Source organism: Fukomys damarensis, unplaced genomic scaffold (genome assembly GCF_012274545.1).
Source record: "Fukomys damarensis isolate Sample0158 unplaced genomic scaffold, DMR_v1.0_HiC HiC_scaffold_6, whole genome shotgun sequence".
In the NCBI taxonomy this organism is placed as follows: domain Eukaryota; kingdom Metazoa; phylum Chordata; class Mammalia; order Rodentia; family Bathyergidae; genus Fukomys; species Fukomys damarensis.
The window spans coordinates 33,636,763-33,658,825 of record NW_022900918.1 but is presented as its reverse complement, the minus strand read 5'-3'; the positions used below and the strand labels follow the sequence as shown (position 1 = coordinate 33,658,825).

Genomic DNA, 22,063 nt, shown 5'->3' with positions numbered 1-22,063 from the left:
CACGTGTACTAGATATTTTACATTCATAGAGGTATGATACAGTACTGTCCTACATCAATAATACTAGATTAAGTTTTGGTTTGAAATTTACTTTGTCTGCAAATAAGATTGCTACTCCTGTTTTTTGGGGGGCGCCTGTCACATGGAGAATTGTTTTCTATCTTTTCACTTTCAGTCTATGGGCTTCTTTTTGCACTAGGTGTGTTTCTTGTATACAACATATTATTGGATTTTGCTTCTTATTCCATTTTGCCAGTCTATTTCTCTTGATTGGTAAGTTGAGGCCATTGACAATGCTGGTTATAACAGATATGTACTGCAAGTCAAAATATTTTTAGTTGTAATGTCTTATAAAGTGTTAGTAATACTTGTATTTAAAAATCTGTAAATACTTACAATAGCAGTTATTCCAACTACATAAAAGGCTCCATCAAGCCTTTTTATAAGAAAAAATCTACACACAGAATCTATACAGACAAACACTTCATTGCACACTCAGTGTTCATATACCCCCATATATTTAACATAACTCATTTAAAGAAAGGAAGGGAATAAGAAAAAAGTTTAAAACAATGTTAAAATGCTAATTGAAGTCCTACCCCATTTCTAGGGTTTCACTTTCATGTCCACAGAAATAAAAATATCTATCAAGTTGTTAGATACATCCTTTTAATTCTGGTGACTGAGAACAAAGTAAAACTACTCTAGTATTTGTAAAACTGTGTTCTCAAACTCAAAAGAGAATATGACTGGCACTTTTCCAGGAGTATTGAATAAGAGTGTGATTAATATATATCAGTTTTGGTAGCAGTTACCAGAAATAATACACAGATCATGGCCAAATTCAAAACTAGGAAGGAAAGAAATGAATGAAAAACAATTAGGAATAGTACAAGAAATTAATGAGCAAACTACATTCATTCTTGAAGACTGCCAGAAACTGGAGGGGGGGTAAAATAATTTTTATACTTCAATCCCTCAGTAAGCTATTAAAAAATTCAAAAATATTTCAAGCAATGCTACGAAGAGTCAACTCAAGTCAATTCTCAAGACAGATGGAAAATGAAACAACAGTCTGAAAAGCTTGGTTTTCGACCTCTTACTAATCAAAAATTAGTATTCTGGGGCCAGGAATTTAGCTCAGTGGTTCCAGTGCCTGCCTTGCAAGATCAAGGACCTGAGTTCGATTCCCAGTACCAAAAGAAAAAAAATTAGTATTCTGTACACATTCTAAAAAGTATACTATTATTTGCTGGTAATAAAGCCCAAAAGAACCTACATAAACAGCAGAGTGGGCACTAACTACTCAACTAGGTCATGTCAACGGACAAAATCACAATTAAGTTGAGCCGTGTTAACTGAAAAAGCAGTGTTCTAGTGACTGTGTTAAAACCATCATTTCCAAGCTAAAGCCTCCACAAGCATCTTTCCTCTGGTTCCTCTGCGAACAGGGGCTGTTGATAGAAAGAAACAAGCCTCAACTGTTCTTTAAAGCAGGTTACTCTAAATGATTGAAGGAGGAGGAACCCAAAACTGAAACACTTATGTAAGCAAATATAAGCTAAGCTTTTCCTAATTCAACTAAGGAAAACTACTTTGTTTTTGAAAAGTATCTTTACCCCTAGCAAGAACTCAGATCCATCACTGCATACGATGTAAGTCATCACTGAACACTCCTGTTAGGATGATGGGTGGTATATGGGCAGGACAGACACAAAAGCCACCCCAGTGACTAAAATTTCCAACCTAGGAGTCATTCCTTTTGATCAAGGCACAATGTTTAGAAAGCTCCTATTAAACTCCACAGTGAAAAAATTAATTTATTTACACACGAACAAAAAAATTTTTCAAGTTATGCAGCAGCTTTCTTGATAAAAGGGAGGAAGGGGAGAGGTGGACATGTCCTGAGAAGGATCTGGCAAAGTACAGAAACCTTACAACAGCCAAGGGGGAAGTCACATTCAAATTAAACAAACAGCCACCTTTCTGTTCTGGAACACCTGAAAAACATACAGAGGGAAAGACGGGGGGTACTTAATAAGCCCCAGTATATCCAAAACTTGTCCACTCAAAGCCAATCTTGTTTTATCTATACCCCCACTGACTTATCTTCTTGCTAAGCAAATCCCAGACTTCCTGTTGCATCCGTAAATTCAATGAATTTTGTTTGTTTTTGTGTTTTGAGACAGGGTCTCGATATGTAGCCCAGGTTGGCCTTGAACTCAGGGCAATCCTCCTGCCTCCGTCTCCTAAGTGCTGGGATTACAAGCGTGCACCACCATGCCCGGCCCAGTGAATATTTTTTTAAATTAACTATAATAATGCATCAAGCTTTTGACATCAAAGTAATCAAATAATTTAATACTCAGTAATAGTTATCTTCATTTTATTTGACATGTGAACTTCTCTGAGTGCTGGGAATGGAGGTGGGAGGGGGCGAGAAAAGAGATAGCTGTAAAAGGTTACCTGAAAAACAATCAGTAATCACATACACTGCATATTATGCTTTACCCGATTTCTATTCATGGAAGGATGAGGTCAGAATAAAGTGTTCTTGTTAGTCTGGGTCACAAAAGTAATTCAAGATGCATATAAAAATGCTTATTATCATTCAAGTTTTCTAAACCCATTCAACCATTCAGCCCTTTGCTTTCTGATAAGACTGCCAACAACTATGCCAATTAGTGTCAATTGCAATGTTAGATTTTGTAACATCTGCACCTGCCTGCCAGTTAGTTTAGCCTACAGAAAAAAGTGAGTGATGGTTACGAGTCTCAGAAATACTCAACCCTAACCGAATCTGAGTTAACATTTGTAAGCCTACAAATTCACGAATTGACTTTTTAAAAACATGTATATCCACATTAGTTTCTATTTCTTCTGGGGCAGGGGGAACAAGTTAAGCCATTATAATGTAAACTGCTGTAGTATTAATTTTTAAAACTTGAAGTTTTATAACTAAGCAATATCTAACCTACAAGAAACAGTGATCTATGTTTATTTCAAATAAATGTCTATCTATAAACGAATTGAAATAAAATATTTCCAATTAGACAAATGACTTAATCCAATAAAAATATGTATGCATATTTTGAGATGTTTTCCCATTTTAGAAGAATTTTGATTAAAATTTCTTTTATAATTTGCAATCCAAAAATTAAAGTCCATATAAATAGGAAAGCATATTTAATATGGAAGAAATAACAAACACCTGAAATTTGATACCTCTTCAGATTCTATATCTTTTTTTTTTTTTTTTTGGTACTGGAGATCGAACTTGGGTCCTTGCGCTTGTGAGGCAGGCGGCTGAACCACTGAGCTAAATCCCTGGCCCCCATTTTATATCTATTTTATCTATTTTTATTTTAAATAACTGCTCACATTTTCAAATAATGTAATACTTTGAAATGTTCAAAACAAATGAAATAATCTTTAGTTTATCCTTGAATGAACATACTTCACTTTGGTTTGTTATAATTAATAGTAATAGTTTTTAAAATATTTTACAATTGAAGCAAAATGCATGTATCAGATGGAAGCTACTATAAGTAATATAGTGGTTAAAAACAAAGTGCAATACTAAAGAGAAATAAAAATTGCATGTCAATATCTAAAAGTATGGGAGATATATATAATGTAGCACATTCTATCTAGTGTCATTACTTAAATTGCTACTTTTCTTCAACAATCTATTCTTTGGCTGTAGCAAACAGAATAAATGGTAATTTCACCTGCCAAATTTGGCATGAAAAAGGACAAGCAACTTCATTAACAGAACAATGCTTTTAATATGATTTTTTCCTTTTTCCACCCAGTGCCAAATAGTAGAACAATTCAAATCAAGAAATCTAAGCAAAATTACCTCCTCTTGTTGAAATTTTACATGCTTGAATAAGCAAATGACATATACAGAATACTAGCAAAGATATCCTCCTTGTAAGATAGTATATTTCTTGTATTGCAGCTTAATTACATGCTGAAATGTTATACTCAACCAAGAATGAAAGACCTCCTCACTGAGGCCAAGATTTCAATGTGTGGTGTGGGGTAGTATGCCTACAGGATCATTTAAAACACTTTGGAACAGGCTAAACTAAAACATTTAAACTTTTGGTTTCAACATCAACTAATGCCCTGAAACCAGCAGGATAGAATGAAACAGAACAGAGCTTTCCTCAATCTTTGACAACTTAAACTAACAGAAACAACATCCACTACCACAGCTTCACCAATTACTGCCAGCTCTCACACTTCCTTGGTGTTTTTGGTAGTGAGCTATAAATGAGATCATAAATTCTAGGGTTTCTTTCGCACTTGACCACAAACAGCTCTCCTATTAGTCATTCTTAACTTGAATGATTAAAGAGAGACAGCTAGCCAATTCTTGATCATTAGCATTAGAGTCTGAAACCAAACATAAATACTTATGCCCAACTGAGTCAATTTTGTAACTCAAGTTGCCTACAGTTATTTACTAGAGGAGACTCGGCTATGGTTAATCTCCACCTGGTTTTTTCAATCTTATTCTGTGTAATAGCCATATATCACGCATCTAAACTCAACCAAGAGTTCTTATAAAAACAAAGTAAAAAAAAAAAAAAAAAAAAAAAAAAAAAAAAAAAAAATCACCATGCTGCCATGATAAATATGAGGAAGAACAAAAAGTCACATACAGCCATGCTCAGTCATTAAAATTTTGAACAATGAACAGTGTGTAGTTTTATTGAGACTTAAGCATCAAAAAAGAAAAACAGTATGTTTTATTTTATAACTTCACATCTTAGAAATTAAAAAAAAATTTTTAAAACACTATTGAATCAAAACAGAAATTTCAATACTGGAATTATTCAGATTATGAATGCCCTTTGATTTTATTTCTACTTATTTAAATTCTGTCACTTGTTTTGAGAAATGAGTCTAAAACAAAGAAAGGGAACAAGTACTAGGGCTTGACATCAACCAGATATTTTAATACATATTACATTCATTGACTTCTCAGAATAATCTTATAGTGGAGATGTTGTTAACCACATTTTACACCAGACAAATTTATTTGAGGCTCAGGGAAGGTAAACAACTGCTCAATATTCCAGAGCTAGAAAAGGTGGATCTGATGATCACACCTCAACTTAGCCCATTCAGATATTTGTTGGTAAGTGCATTTAGAAGGAAAAACACAGTATCAAGGGTCAATATTGTATTGTGAAGAATGGTTACAGTAATAATTGCCATGGTAAAGCCATCATGGTAAAGCCATGACATCTGGAGTTTACAAGAGACACTCAGTAGAGTGTCCATGAACAAGAAAACGTTCTACAAAAAGAAGGGGCAAATCTCCCAAAGAGCAGGATCTGGTCAGTCTTGCACCTTAATAGTGTAGGTGTGCCCCATGGTGGGAGAAGAAGGAACTGCAGGCTCTTACAGCCTTAAACCACAGAGGGGTCCTGGGGCAGCAAGAGAGAGGAGGAGGAAATGTCCAAAATGGCTCTCCAAACTCACTTGACAGAATTTCTCCAAACCAATCACTAATATGTTAAGACTGCCTCTATCACTACTCTCCAAATAGTCTGTTACAGCCTCAAAAAGGGATTCATAAAGTAAATAAACATAAGGAATGTTAATTGGTACTGACAAGTCTTGCCAACAGTTGTATGTAATTTTGTTTTATTTTTAAAACATCTCACAAAATTTTCATACAATGGAAAAAAGTCTGCTTACAAAATAAAACTACATTAGATTTTAAAAAGCAAAATGTAATATGTTTATGTACATTACCTTTAACATTACTTTGAAGGAGGAAGAAAAGTGCTTGCTACACACCAACTGCTGAACTAGAGTCTTTACGGGCAATCTCATTTGACTTTTACAAGAGCCCTGGAGAATAGTATCCCTATTTTATAGAGGAGAAAAAGACAACTAACTCCTACTGGATTCCACAGTATTGGTATTTAAACTTAAATTCATCTGTCCCATGGCTCTTACATTTTCCTTCAAGACCAGCAATGAAATAAAACACTACCAAGACAGTGGTTCAGAGGGGTTCAGAAACATTTTCTAATGGGTTATCTAACTGGTAAAGGACAGAGGAAGTTTTTCTGTCTTCAAAGACTTATTGTTTTCAGTACAAAGTTACATTATTATTTCTCTACCACACCCTTACATAGCCCCAAATTAAGCCTGATTAAAAAATACTAATGGCAGACAGATTAATGTGAAGATAATGTAAGAATATGACTGCTGACATCCTCTACCTGATGTGACTGATGTTTCTTGTTTAGAAGACTGCCCAGTTTGCGTAGCAGAAAGGATAATCACTGTAATATGCTAGTTACTTAACTTCAACTACTAGAAATAGGATTCACTAACAAGTTGTCTTGTAGATTGATATGAAAGATAATTTACAAGGGTTATGATTTTATATTTCTACCAAGATTTTAGAGCATTTTCAGTAAATAAAAACAGGAAACTATATAGCACAATACTAAAAGCAGAACCAGTAAGAGAACACTTTAAATGACATCCATGATTTTTAAAAATTAGTAAATCTACATAAATGCAAAATATTCCTATATTACATCCGTAATTCTCTTATCACCAGGAGTTCCACAAAATATTCACAAGTCACAAAACCTGTAATTGAGAACCGAGATCAATACCCAACTGTGTATATTGGATCTTTCCATAAAATCACATTCTGACTTACTGCTAAAATTATTTTTTAAAACCTTTTAAGCCTTTGCTGGTCATTTTTAATATCATCAGTGATGATATATTTCTGACTTTATTAGAAATTACCACACATATGAGTCTGGGACTATTCAATAAGATGGGAAAGATCAGTTGTGGCTAAGATACAAGTCAGAAACATACGCCTGAGATTCTACAGATTCTTGGGTGGAATATTGAAACAAGACACCAGAAGAATTTTTTGGATCTATTACTGCATCTTTTTCAGAGTAAGATGTGGCTCTGGAAAAATTTTAGGCTACAGCAGTTTAACTTTGTCTTTTCTTAAAGGCAAAGAGTAGTAAGAAATTTAAAAGTAGCTTTTAGGATTTTTATACAAATCAAGATGTTAAAGAAACTTTTAAAGATGCAAACCTGTGCCCAGGACTGAACAGCCCCCAAAACCCCTGAAGCGTTTCATCCTACACACAATGAATGAGTAGGATTCTGGGAGAGATCACAACCCCTTGAAATGTAATTAGAATTGGGGGCATAGAAGATAAAAGCTGCCTTGATGATGCACATGCCAGACCCTAGACACACTAACTGGAAAGGAGAAGAAAGAACATTATTTTCAGGGTAAATTCAAGCAGCTATTCTGATGAAATGTGAAGCTTTGGTGATAATTTAAAGATAACAGATGGGTATATTTTATAAAACATTATTTTACTATGAAGAATATATCCTCATTCTTTCAACATATTTATTGAGAAGCATACCATTACCCCTGCACTATAGGCATAGTGAATCAGGACACAATTACTATTTGAGTTACGGCAAGCCTTGCTGGTTGATTAGCTTTGTTTTTGTGGTTCATATAGGCTTCTGAAACAATCAACCACCCTATTACATTTTGTTATTGCTTTTTACCTTATATGGGCATTCAGATTTGGGGTATAGGGAATTACTCCACAAGTTTATGCCATATTTTTGGTTTATGCTTCTCACAAGCAAAATATGCAAATACACAGCTGCTGTAATGGTCTGACACAGCCAGGTCTATTCCACAGATCTCTGACTGCTACCAACAGACAGCGCTGATACAAAAGGAACCTTGGTGAGGCAAGCTATGTTTTCTTAATAATAACAGTTGTATAAACATAAGGTCTTCTCAGTTAAAGGGAAGCCAACATCAAAAAGCAGTAAAACATAGAACCCTAAACCCCTCTTTCTTTGAAGAAACCCGTTTGAAGCGAGGTGTTTCTAGTTATGGGTGAATGAAATGAGAATTCAGCTGCAACAAACGAACATCCAGTCCTATGAAGAACTAATTAAATCCATCTGAGAAGCTGCATCTCAAACTGCTGCACACATTTCAAAGGAAAGGGCTTGTCCGCATTTTGCGAAGACTTCAAAACATTCAGTTGTAGCTGAGGCACATGGAGGCTCTACAACAACATTATTTTTACAAACTACAAAGCTCCATAAAAGTCATGTCAAGAGTTTACACTGTTTCACTATGGAAAAATCAGAGTTGAGGCTGAATATTTGTATGCATCACTATGTGAAATTTCTCTCTGGGCTCCAACTCTATAGTTTTGTCTGTATCTTATAAGACCTCAAAAAAAAATGAGTAAAAGGAGATGCGTCAATATTGAAAATGCTTCATAAATTCATTGTGTAGAAGCGATTAAAGAATTAATAAAAGAATTAGCCATGGTTGCAGTTAATTTTGTTTTTCTGATATGTAAAACCAGCATTCTGATCTTAAGACTCTTCAGCAGCTAATAAAAACTAGCAGAAGTAAGGACTTTAAAAATTTGGTTTGACAAAAAATTCTGTTTAACAGCTACTGCTCTGCTATGAAGTGGTAGAAGAAATCTACATTGAAAACTTACAATTCTATCCCAAGAGAACAAAGTTGTCTTAGTGTCTATTTTCCTAAAGTTTTCTAACTTTTTGTCATTGGTTACAGGGAGCACATATAATTAAATGGAGCAACTATATTTGTTTTCTTGAGGAATGCTATCCTGTGTAAGAGTGGGTGATAAGCTCCCTAAATAGGTGAAATTCAACTTTTTTTTTAAATATATAGAGATAAAACTTCACATGTAGTTTCTGGGCTGTGGGTGTAGCTCAGTGGTAGAGCACTTGCCTGGCATGAGACAGGCAGCCTTGGGTTCGATCAGGTTCCATCCTCAATACTGCTCCTCAAAAAAACAAAAACTTGGACCAGAGAGACTATTCGGTGAATAATCTGCAATAATACAGAAGATCCTAATAAGATTACTGACATTTAGAAATGGGAAGAAAGGAGCTAAAGGTGTAGGGAAGGTGGGACAGGTAGGGGAAGGGTAATAAGGGAAAAGAAAAAATGTGAGATAATGGAAAGATGGAAATAAAGTGTCTGTAGATGGGGAGGGGGAGAGGTGGTGAAGGGAGGGCAGAGGTAAGGGGAAAAACTGAGAACCAAGACATATCATGTAGAGGTACAAATTCCCAACAGTGAATGTAACCGTACTGTATCCCTAAAATGTACCAATAAACTCAATTAATGCTGAAAAAAAAAACAAAAACAAAAAAACAAAAAACAAAAACTTGGAAACAAAAAACTCTTTCCATTTCAGACAACTTCAACAAAAAGAGAATAGGAGCCGGGGATTTAGCTCAGAGGTTCGGTGGCCTGCCTTGCAAGCGCAAGGACCCAGGTTCAGTCCCCGGTACCAATAAATAAATAAATAAATAAAAAGAGAATTACTAGACACAAGAATCTGACTTCTCCCTTTACTCACCATGTAATCCTGAATGAATTACTTAAATATACATACAACTCCAGTGTGTTCTCTCCTGTCAATTGAAAAGTTTGCTTAGAGGAGCCAAATTCCTATAAATTTTTACATTTTGTGTTTTTCTTTTCTTCAAATGTAAATTCAAGGAAATACTTAACAGATTTGTTTGAAATCTAACTTATTATTTATTCACATAATGGAAATATGCTCACTTAACTGCCCACTTGTTTGCCACCTCCTTCCCCCAAGGAAATTTCAGGCATTCCATGACAGTTTAGTAAATTAATTCCAACCCAAAAGGTTTGGGGTCAGAGGAAATTTTACAGGCAGAAGATAAATTCCTAGAAGCAAATACACACTGCCATATATTTATTGATGGAGAAAAAAATGTGAAGAATTAAACATTTTTTCTAAATATTAACATTATTATTTTTAAATACTGCCTGGAACTGTACACTCAATAATTCATTTTCAGTAATAGAAATTAGCAACATAAAGGCTAATTCAATTCATATGAATACCAGCTACAACTTGAGACCTATTAACATTGAAATGCAGGGGCTAGGAATGTAGCACAGGAGTATCTGCCTGGTATGTATGAGGCCCTGGGTCAATGCCACCCCAGCATTGCAAAATACAAAATAATATAATAAAGTTATTAAATATATAAAAAGATATATAAATGTATATATACATACATGAATATGTATAGACACCTATAATATATACATATATACTTTTCATTGAGTACCTCAATGAATATCAAATTCTGAATGCCTAGTAAATTCAAAACTATAAAGCTTGATAAACTCTACTAATATGAGGGTTACAGTTTTAAAATGTATTCAATGTCTATGTTAGTAATCATTTGTAACTAAATGAGTGAAATATGCAACATATATAAACAGAAGCTACTGGAAAAGCTATTAGAACCTTAGGAATATCCCACTATAGTGATGGGGTTCAGGATAACCTACCCCAGAATAATGCACCTTAGCATATGGAATATTTTAAATTGAAAGAATTCAAGAAATGGCAGATGCTGGAAAGACTCTCTGACCTTCCCCTGACTCAAGTCATGAAACCTCAACTGAGAGGCACCCTGCCTGCACTAGGAGGAAGGAGCACTTTTCACCCAAAAATGGAGGGAAGCCTAGAGTATCTTACTTTGCACACTTCAATCACAGCCCTTTATCCTAATACATTTCCCATGGTTCTCTACTCTTCACCAAACCTAGTCTAAAAGCACAGGATTAATCATTCCTCTGGTTCTTTATCTCCTTATGAATGCTCCTGGGTCAGGTAAAACCTGTATTAGATAAATATGTATGCTTTTCCCTTGTTAGTATGCCTTTTGTTACAGGGGTCTAAGTTGAGAACTGAGAAGGGTAGAAGGAAAAGATGCTTTTCTTCTAAAACAGGCTGTACAAAAGAATTTAGATAGGCAGGTGATACACCTTGATGGGCTAGTTTCCTTGCTGTTGCAAAAATATACCATATTAACCCTGTTTCACTTTTCTCACATGAGGCCCTTACAACTATATGCTGCAGTTTCCACTGTTGATTAACTTCTTGGCATCTTTCAAGGTGTTGATTTTTATCTATGTCCAAATGTAATATTAATTTGTGCTTGCTTTACTGGTTATCTTTTTAAATCACACAAATGAAGGTACTGAGTTGAGTATAATGTTCCCCAAATTTAATTTTTAAGAGACAGAAATGATATTCTTCTCAGTGGAGGGCAAAAATGTGTTTTAAAGTTGAAGGAAGAAAAATGGAAATAAAGCTTTTGCAAATGGGAAAAGGAAGAATTGGAGGGAACAAAGAGAAGGGAGGGAAGGGGACCAAAAAAAAAAAAAAAGAATTAAGATGTGTCAAGTACATATTCACAACAAATGTAAACACTATTCACTGTAAACATGTACTAATAAAAACAGCTTTAATGCCTTCAAAATTCTTTTTCTATCACTCAAAAAATAAAAAAACCTTCTGTATATTAACATCTTAGTCTTTTCTTAAGAATATAAAGACATTTGAAACACTATATGTTAATCAAACCTTTTTATATCCTAAGATTATTTTAGAAAAGTAAATATTTTAGATATTTAAATATATTTTACTTTTTAAATTGTCCTCAAAAATGATAAGTGATTAAAAGTAAAAATGCGTCTCACTGTGATAAAGTTAATACAGCACTTATCAGAACAACTAACCAACTAAATTCAACTAAACTTTACTGAAATTGTCATTGAAAATTTAACAAAATATAAAATACAAATAAATATACTTTTCAATGAAAAGATTTTCAAATTTTTCAGGCAAGTGGTGTAGTCCAGTGATACACTGCTTGCCTATCATGAGCGAGGGCCTAAGTGAGTCCCTAGCATCATAAACCACAAAACAAAAAACAAAAACAACACAAACTTTAAACTATTTAAACAATGCAACATATATTTATTCTGCTTCCAATCCACTCACAGTAATCTTTTGCTACTTCAAAAGCACACCACTGGAATAGTAAGCAATTTTCTTTGCTACTCCAGGTATCTTTCAAGGTAGTCATTAGGGCTGCTCTCTCTCCTGTGGACAGTGGGAGGATGGCACCTCCCTACACATGCCCCCCCCAGGCAGGGGGCAGTAACTGCTTCTCCAAAGGATGCCCAAGAGTGATTGGAAAATCTTGCAGGCTGAATCCTAAGAACCAGTGAAATATCCCCCACACTCTTTTTTCTTTTTCCTTTGACATAGTAATTAGCAGCATGGTCAGTTTGAGCCTCTTACTAAACATGGCTCCCATCAGACATAATGGGAAAATAATGTGTAAGAAATAAACCTTTGGTATTTTATGTTCTTAGGATTTGGGGGTGGTTGTATTGTAGGATATTCTAGCTGATCTTAACCAATATATTAAATTATGTTTGAGTTATGTTACAACAAGAATGTGAAACTTTCTTCTTCCCATCAAAGACTTACAGGAGCAAATTACTTAACAATATAAGACCCCTTTGAATCTGTACTTAGTATCAGTAACATTTAAAAGATTCTTTAGAAAATCATCTTTTCACAAAATATCTGAAATAATCATTCCTGGCTCTAGTGGAAGAGTGAAGCTTGATAATTAAAGTTTAGTTTGCAAAGCAAAACTTAGATATTTATTTTATTTTTTTGCTAATAACATGTAAAAATCTGAAGAGAATTCTCAGCCTATCATACAGATGAGTGCTTAAAGAAAAAGATACAAAATTGGATTTAAGAAAAGTTCAATCTGGGCTGGGGCTTTAGCTTAGTGATTCTCCTACCTGCCTTGCAAGTGCAAGGCCCCGAATTCGATCCCTGGTATCAAAAAAAAAAGAGAAAAGTTCAACCTGTATTCACTGTATTCCAGAGTTTAGGAGACATTATATTAATTGCATCAAACTTTCCACAGTAGACTAGACAATCACTCAGCTTATTCTATTTTCTTTCCCACTGTGGGAAGCATGTACTTCTGGACAGTGCTGGGTTTGGCCACACATTTTTAGCCAATGAAAAGTGGGCAAATATGATACAGAGCTTAACACGCCTCACCATTTTGAACCACTGGTGCTGCATGCCTAACTGCCCTACCTACCAGGTGGCCACCAATGGTACTGTCCTATGCTGCCCAGCAGCAGCAGCACCTATGAATTACAGCCCTGTCATGAACATGTTAAAGGTGCTTGCATGGCTTGTCTCACCCTCCAGTTCTTCTCCCTCCTGTTATGAAAACAGCATGCTTCCAAGTGTGGCTGTCCCGCAAGCCTGGTTCCTAGGAGAAGCTGTGCGGAGGAAATCCAGCCCTGACCCATAAAGCAGAACCAGGACCAGCTGGGCCCCATTCAAGCATCACTCAAGCCAGTGCAACACAGTGTGGCACCACAGCCAGCTCTCGTATAACTGCACACAGCCACAAAGATTTTGAACTTGTTTTACCCCAGTAAAAGCTGAATATTATACAATTCCTTAGACATGTCCTCCCAGAGGCAATTATTTATTTTAGGTCTATCCCATTTCTGAGGTGCCTCTGCAAACAGCTATAACTACACATCATCACAAAAAAGCCCAGAATTTTTTTTCATTAAGTTTTAATTTAGTATCTAAAAATATATATATATTGATGGCAACTAAAAGTTCTTTAAGTTTTATATCCCGGATGTTATATTAATGAATAAAAAGCAATATATATTTTTTTTGGTGGACCAGGGATTGAACTCAAGACCTTGCATTTACGAGGCAGGCGTGGTGTCACTGAGCTAAATCCCCAGCCCAAGAATTATTTTATTTTTAATGATACAAAGATCATACAGTTTTATTATGCTTATACATACATACTAAGTCCAATATGGGTTACACTACAATTTTGAAATGAGCAGAGAACTCTTACAATTTGATATTTGGAATTACATTTCTAGGGGCTAAATTTTCTTTAATCATAACAAATTACTCTGGTAAACATATTGGCTGAATTTTTTGGCATCTCATTATGTAACTAGTTTGTAACATGTATAAAAGGCAACTGTTAATGCATATTTCACATATGCATTATTTTATATGCAACACTCTAAGACTTTCATAACCATGAGAAAGTGTCTTTTGAAGTCTTCCTTCTCTTACAACGTTCTCTACAGTTTAAAAACTATTTCCTAACAGCTTAAGGGAACATCACTGAACCAGTCCAGGTCGTTACCTTTACAAAATCTGCATTTTAGTGTGAAAGGATTGAAATCAAACAAATGAACAATGAAATAAACAAGAGAACACAAATCTATGGTAAGGGAAATGAAGGAAAGAAACACTGATATGAGAGCAAATAACTAAAGGGTCAGTTATGGGCTAAACAATTAAGACATAACATGATCACCAAAATAACCTCCCAACTTAGCACAACTAGTGATTAGCGGCTGGGAATGTAGTTCAGTGGTGAAACGCTTGCCTCATAGGTGCAAGGCCCTGGGTTTGATCCCCAGTATCACAAAAAGTACATTTTTTATCACATATCAAATGAGCTTATTAAAAATAAAACACACTTATTATTGCATGATAGTGATAACATATTTTCATAAGGCATAAATTTGAACATAATTTAGACTTTCAGAAAAAATCTGCTGACTGAGAGTATTTACCAGAACACACCTTACACATTGCTTCTTTAAGAGATGCCTAGAATAATAACCCAAACTAAAACAAAAACCCATGGTTGGAAAGGTAAGAACAGGCCATCTCCACTTTCATCACTGGTGACACATCACCTCTCCACCACCCAGCTTTGGGCACACAGGTCCCCTTGTGCCATCTGACCATGGGGATCAATGCTCTGATCTAGTCCTCATCCATCTCAAATGGACGCCCAATGTGCTTAGCTCTCTATACTCTTCAGTTTCAGTCACTTCTCCTTCTCAATCAACGTCAACATCCATCTCAAATTCATTCCACATACCTCAAAATTCTAATGTCACGACCTAGCCCTAGTCTAGTCTCATGTAGTCCATCTAGTCCATCGCATCCCCTTTCCAGCACCTCCTCTCCTCCTTCCCTCAGAGAAGAACACAATGGAGCCTGTTTCCCTACAGTGGTGGGGAGCCTACATTGGCACATGAGCCGAGTCACCCCAGCAGCCGAGCACTGGATAACCAGGTTTTTTTCCTCTAAACTAAAACCTAAGTAATTCAGGCTTAGTTGCAGTGTTGGCACTCTGCAATAAATGAGTGGGTTTTGGGGTTGCAGTCTGGGTACTTAAAAGATTAAAAGATTGCCATCGCTGCTCTGGGTTCTGCTCTTTTTCTCCTTATCTCTAATCTTCAAACACTGCCTCTTTCTGGCACCTACAGTGCTATCGGCATTTAAGAATGCTCCAATTTGTTCTATTTTTAAAAGATAAATCCTCCTCAATACTATGGCCCCTCCAACCACATTCAACCCTTAGAAGAGTCTCTCAGTGACACTGGTCCACATCCATCAACTCATTGTCATTTCATGTGCCCATTACATCACTGAAATTGCTCTCAATTATTTTTGGTTAATCCAATGGACACATGCCAGTGGGGTGTTTTTGTTTTGTTTTGTTTTGTTTTTACATGTTGTCTCAATATTCTCTGGCACCCCTGACTTCTTTATCTTTTGCGGGGGGTACCAGGTATTGAACTCTGGACCTTGAGCTTGCCAACCAGACACAGCACCATTGAGTTACATCCCCAACCCATGACTTCATTATCTTAAAACAGTCTTTTTAAATTCTGAGGCAACACAGTTTCTTGGATTGGTGTGTTTTGTGTTTGTCTGCAGTGTTCAATTGAAATCCATGAGCCTTGTACATTCGAGACAAGCACCCTACCACTGGGCTATATTCCCAGCCCTTCTTGAGTTTCTTTCTCTTCTTTTTTGAAGGCTGCTCCTTTTCAGTACCCTCTGCTTATTATCTTTCCTTGGCACGTCCTTGAAATCTTTAGTATAATTCAAGGTTTCATCTTTCTTCGCTTTCTTCCCTTCTTTCTTTCCTTTCTCAACTCAGTTTCTCCTTCAAGTACCATTTATATTATCAGGGTTCAAATCTCTGCCCAATCTCTTTTCAGAGTCACAGAACCTTGCATGCAATGACCTAACAAAACATCTCCAGATTCCTTCAATAATGTGTGTGGAATTAGGTATTTCTTAAGTTTTCTCTGCACATCATATTTCAGCAAACAGCACTATTATCTGATCAGCTGTCCTATTGATGTGGTCATGCCCCTGGTCTCCGCTTCCTCTTTATCCTCATATTAAAACAGGATTGTGGTAAGGCAGCTTGCAGTGTGGAGGTGTGAGCTCAGGAACCAGACTTGGATTCCTAGGTCTGAATCTCTGCTCTGTCACTGGCTGTGTGACTTTGGCAACAGTAGCCAACCTCTCTGTATTTCAGTTTTCTTATATGTAAAACAGAAATTAATAATAGTATTTATGCTTTCTAGGGTTTGGTGTAAAAGATTAAAGCAGATAATCAGTGTTGGTTGTCACTGCTGTCACATGACATACTGCATTTGGACAACTGAGCATAGTGCCTGACACACGACATGAGGTGATGTTATTACCACTCAATAGATGCTGTTTTGTCATCGGCCTCTGTCTGTGGCTAGTTTCACATTTTAAACCTCTCATGTCAGGGCTCCATCTCCTGTGCATACTCCTGCTTCTGCAGCCCTGACAGTCTCACTCATTCTAGTTTTTCCTCTTTCAATCTGTTGTCCAGCAAACAGGGAAGTGGTCTTTCTAGTAGACCACTCAGTCACGCTGCTACAGGAAGGCCTTCTGTGGCTCTCCACACCCTCTAGAGCAATCCCAACCACGAAAACATGGCTGCCAGCCTCCAGCCTGGGCTCTTTCCATTCCCTCACAGTTCAACACTCGTCACCGACTCCCTGCCAGCCGCCAGTTTCCTGACACCAAGCCTCCCATGACCCAGCCATATGCAATTTTTCTATTTCCTATTTCTATTTCTATTTCCTCAGTCTTCTTTGTACTTTATACTATCCCTTGGAAACTCTGACCCTTTGCCTTGACCCCTTCCTGCCTACCTTCATTGGATCTCAGTTTGGCCATCCTCCTGAAGCCTCCTCTGCCAACCACAAGGCCAGGTCTGAGATTCCCCCTATTTGTTCTTCATGACACCCACTCTGTCATCATTCATTTCTCCTACTTTACTGACACAGGCTCTGTTCTTGTCACCCTCAGTAGAGGACCCTCCTCCATGAAGAGTCAGGTATACCATCTCTCCTGATTACCACTGTTTCTCCAGGAATGTGGAGAGACTAAATAAATAGCTGTTAAAATATTTACAACTAAAATGATAAATGCATGGTGATAACAAATAAATAAAAACCCATCTAATGTGTGAGTCACTCATCAGAGATATTTTAACAGCTGGCTTCACTGTTTATTTTAATTACAAATAAGTTTAAGGGGTCAATAATATCACATCAAAATTAATAAAATATTTAAAAATATCTATTTGGTCATAGAAATTTACCAAGACCTATAATAGGTTATAGGTCACAATAGGTTATAGTAGTACACAAAAGGATTATAAAGTTGAAATGAACTAAAGCTGAAAACCTGGTGTCAATGTTAAATGTTTTATTTGAAGTAAAATTCTTCAGAAAGTGACAGAAACCAGTGGATAATACTAAAAATCACTTGAAGTCTTAATTACAGTATATGCCAACTCTAATATGATAACAACCAATCCCATTTAGTTTTTCATTTCCAAAGTAAGTGAATTTTATAACTTATTTTTGTTCTTCACTTAGAGCCATAACAAGTTATGCATTTGCCTCTTAAGCACAACATGACTGAGCCATTTAAGAGGGTACAGGTGCAGCTGCACATCCAATTAGACAGGCAATTTTCCAGATTACATGGGCAGGATCCTCACATCTTTATGAAAATTCAGTCCTATGGTTCAAAAGTGGAGTATGACACCCCCTGAAAAGGTTGCATTTAAAAAGTAAACAGATCAAGCTGTGCAAGGTGACTCTTCAGACTTGATTTTTCTACAGCCTTGTTTATCTGACCCACTCCCACCAGATGTCGAGTTGATTTAGATGTGCTTACTGCGAAAAGATATTCGTCAGCATGACATAGGGAAGTCACATTGGTATAGCAAGTTACTCCTGAGCCTCCTTCCTTAAGTCAAAAGCAGGGAGAATTATCCCACTCTCTGAAATGTCCCCATGATATTTCAGGAGTAGTGAATTCTTAGAACCTGAATAACATTTTTTGAGTGAGCTTACACTTTGACACTAGTAAAACATGCACTCTCTAACTCTTCTGTATAGCAAACTCTGGGTAGTTTCTACATCTAACGCACAAAAATGTAGGTGGAAAATAGTTATCTCATCATAATTTTAAGAAGAATTTCTCTATTTTAGCAATTTTTCATAAAGGCAGGTGCTATTTATATTTCTTTTGTCATAAAATCATCTTTGAATGCTTTCATCTGGATTGCTGTTTATTTTAATACTGATTTGTAAGAGTTCTTTATAGGCAGGCAAAAGATTTACTCCTTTGCAAATAAAATGAATTACAAAATTTCCCTCTTGTTTGTTGGCTTCTCGCTGGCTTTACTTATGATGGTTTTGTATTCTTTCTAGAACAGTTTTGCACCATTTTCTTGGTACTATCTTGATTTATTTGCCTAGTAATTTTTTCTCAAACAGAAAAATAATTTTATCAAGAATATAAATGTTCTTGCCAAAATGAAGGAAATTCATGTTTACATGTTTTTCTTTGTAAAAATCCACCGATAGAAATAAAGTATTTTCCTTAAGTACAGCCTTCTTGCTCTGCTTTAAGTACACTTTGTAAAGCTGGTGAAGAGGAAAGTTGAGGTGAATGAAGTATCTGAGAAGAAGTGGTTTACATGGTCATAACATTCAACTGCTGTCAAAAGAAAAGAGTAAGAAGACAAAGTTTTAAGTACAATATATCATACAACTATAAAAACCTTGCCTCAACCTTCCATCATTTACCACACACTAAAAGTCAATTTCCTAAATAAGATTACAGGCCTTTATCATAAGTTCTTAATGGTACTATTACTACTCATTTGAAATGCTATAAGTACGTTCTCTTCTAACTGCCAACTGTGCTCTATAGCTACAGATAATTTTTTAAATAAAAAGCCTAGACTAGGTATAAATGTAATAATTAACTGAATTTGCTGATGTTCTTTTCATGATCAAAAATAAGAGCTTATTCTAAAAACTGACAATGGGGCTGGGGATTTAGCTCAGCGGTTCGGTGGCCTGCCTTGCAAGCGCAAGTACCCGAGTTCAATCCCCGGAATCAAAATAAATAAATAAATAAATAAATAAAATAAAAACTGACGATAGAGGCAAAAGGATAAATAATACTCCAGGTTTTTTTTCCTAGGGAAAGTGTCTGAAAATTATTTAAAAGAAAAATCATGAGTCTTACATTTCTAAGAAATTTCACTAACTGCATGATTTACCATTACTCTCTATTAATACTACAAAAGGAACAGAGATACACATATAAAATACATACAGACACATTTAAGATTCTTTAAATTGATAATTTGAGAATATAATTTTTATATAAGATTATCAATATATTCTAAATTCATTTAAGTACTGTTTTTTGGAAAATATTATACAAAAATGCTTGAACAGATTACTTAAAACCAAATTTCCAAAGTACTGCTTAAATATCAAAAGAAACAGTGGTAGAATTTTTTTTAGTTAAGAAATCTAGAACAAAAGACATGGTAGAAGAACAAAGGGGAAAGGACTGCTTGTATCAGAGAAGGAAAACTTCAAAGAATGTGTATATAATTATTTATTATGCATCTATATGTAATTATTATTTTTTATTCTTATGTTCATCACCATATCCATTCTTTGAGAAGAAAAGTACAGGGTGGTAACTGCAATGATATGAATACTACAAAACATTCCCCTCCCTCCGCCACAGGCATCTAGAGATAATTTATCAACCAAAACAAATGTTATTAAGAAAACCAAATGAAAGAAAGTACAAATTCTTTCAGACACAAAATCTTATTGATCTCAAACTTTGTAGTGCTCTAAAAAAAAATTACTCTTACTTGGATAAAAAAGTAAAACCATTGCTAGAAATCACTATTTGATCACTAATTCAATCTAGAAATGGTAATAAGATTTTAGAAAATACTAACAGTTGCGCTCGCTTATCTACTATCTCTAATTGGAAGAGAAATATTTTGTGCATTATTTCTGATATTGTGATTTATCCACAGCCAAGCAAAGCTAAATTTCCATGATTTCTGATCCTGTCTCTGATCCTTAGTTTCCAGATCTGTAAACCAGGACTACTAACATCTATTGATCAAGTTTACTGCTAGCACTCAATGCAATGATGCATGTAAAATGCTTACCACAGAGGCTGAGACAAGGTCAAAGTTCAATACCTGTAGACCAAGACATACCACTTCTTCAGAATATCCCTCCATAAGCTAAAGTAAGTATTATAAAGAATAATGGAACTAGAAAGACAGAAACTATCACAGTGAAGGTGAACCTTTTAAAGCTTTCAATGATTAACAGCTTACTGAAGCAAACATGCCATAGGTTTGCCACCACTGGGCCCTTGTGCATGCTGGGCAAGCACCCAACTGCTGTGAGAAGAGATTAGGGCCTGAGCAAAACCAGTCAAAGAACTGGGTGTAATCTGTCAAAGTCCCGAGACCCAGAGTATGTTCTCAGAACACAGTCTCTAAGGTGACTCTGAAAGTCCTGAGTGCTGTACACAGAACCTAGCAGAAGATGCTATTTTCAATTCTTTTACATTTGACATGAAACCAAGCAAGTATACAGTAGGACAGTTTAAATCTGGTGCCAGGCCAAGTGAGTTTTTGATAGGACTGATGTCCCAATGCCTCATTTACAAGAGGGTTAGATGCACAACCAAGAACTGCAGACACAAAAGACTTCTTCCGCACCCCGTGGCCACTCTGCATCTGTTCACCATCCTGCTCTCACTCTGCAGAGCATATTTCTGTTCTAACTTCAATAAATACGCATTCCTGCTACCTTTTTCTGTGTGTCTTGTCCAATTAGTTGTTCAGGACACCAAGAACATGGAAAGAATTTCCCTGAGACGTATCATTCCGATAACTTCACCATACATATACAGAGGACCCTTGATTTATGAACTTGATTGGTTCCTGAGGGCTGGTTGGAACTCAAGTTGGTGGTAAGTCAATACAGCTGAGATCTGGATGTTTATGTGGGTACACACTATAGATAACAAGAGGCAGATGAATCTTCCATTAACCTAATTAATCTAAGTTGTCTGTGTGTTAGGCTGGTCATAACTTGAGGGTTCACTGTATAAACTTATTCTTGGAGTTTTAATTCTATTGTAGAACTTTACATATCCACCTCTATGCAAGTATTACACTGTCTTGGTCACAATACAATTTTACAGTATGTTTACAACACAGAATCTGAGAATTTGAAACAAGCACATAAAAGTAACAGCTCTAGGAAGCAAGCTGGACAGTATTCTTACTCAGGCAAGGCACTGCTTAGAAACACTGTGTAACATGAGCAGACTGCAGTATGGTTCGGTGGCGACTCCCCACAGAGCTGAAAGTCCACATTTTGATAACACCAACCTTTCCTCAGGAAGACACTATAAGCATAGCACTGATGCTTTTCTACTTATTCATATAATTTGCTACTCGACCAGATGTCTATGGCTGTTGTTTAGAAATAATCATATAGCTAGGAGAAGTGTAAAGAATGACAAAAGTTTATCAGTAAAGATGTCATAAAATAATTGTTTAACTTCATCCTGATTTCCATTTTATGAGACCTGAGTGAAATACAAAACCAAAACTTTAGCATTTTGGCAAAGAAAATGAATGAGTCACAAAATGTAAAGAAAACTACAGCGCCTACCCTTAATTCATGAATTAATCTCATTCATTTGTGAGTTTGACTACTACAGAAGAAAACTGGCTTCAGGGCCAGGGATTTAGGTAAATGGTGCTGTATATGCCTCAAAAGCGCAAGGTCCTGAGTTCACTCCTGGTACTACAAAAAAAAAAAAAAAAA

At 35.9% G+C, this 22,063-nt stretch overlaps 1 protein-coding gene across 2 annotated transcripts in view; it reads right to left on the bottom strand.

Annotated features, from left to right (window-relative positions):
- The window catches only part of Pcca (propionyl-CoA carboxylase subunit alpha), a 372,170-nt gene that overhangs the window by 103,031 nt on the left and 247,076 nt on the right, over positions 1-22,063 (bottom strand). The gene's annotated exons all lie outside the window — the stretch shown is intronic.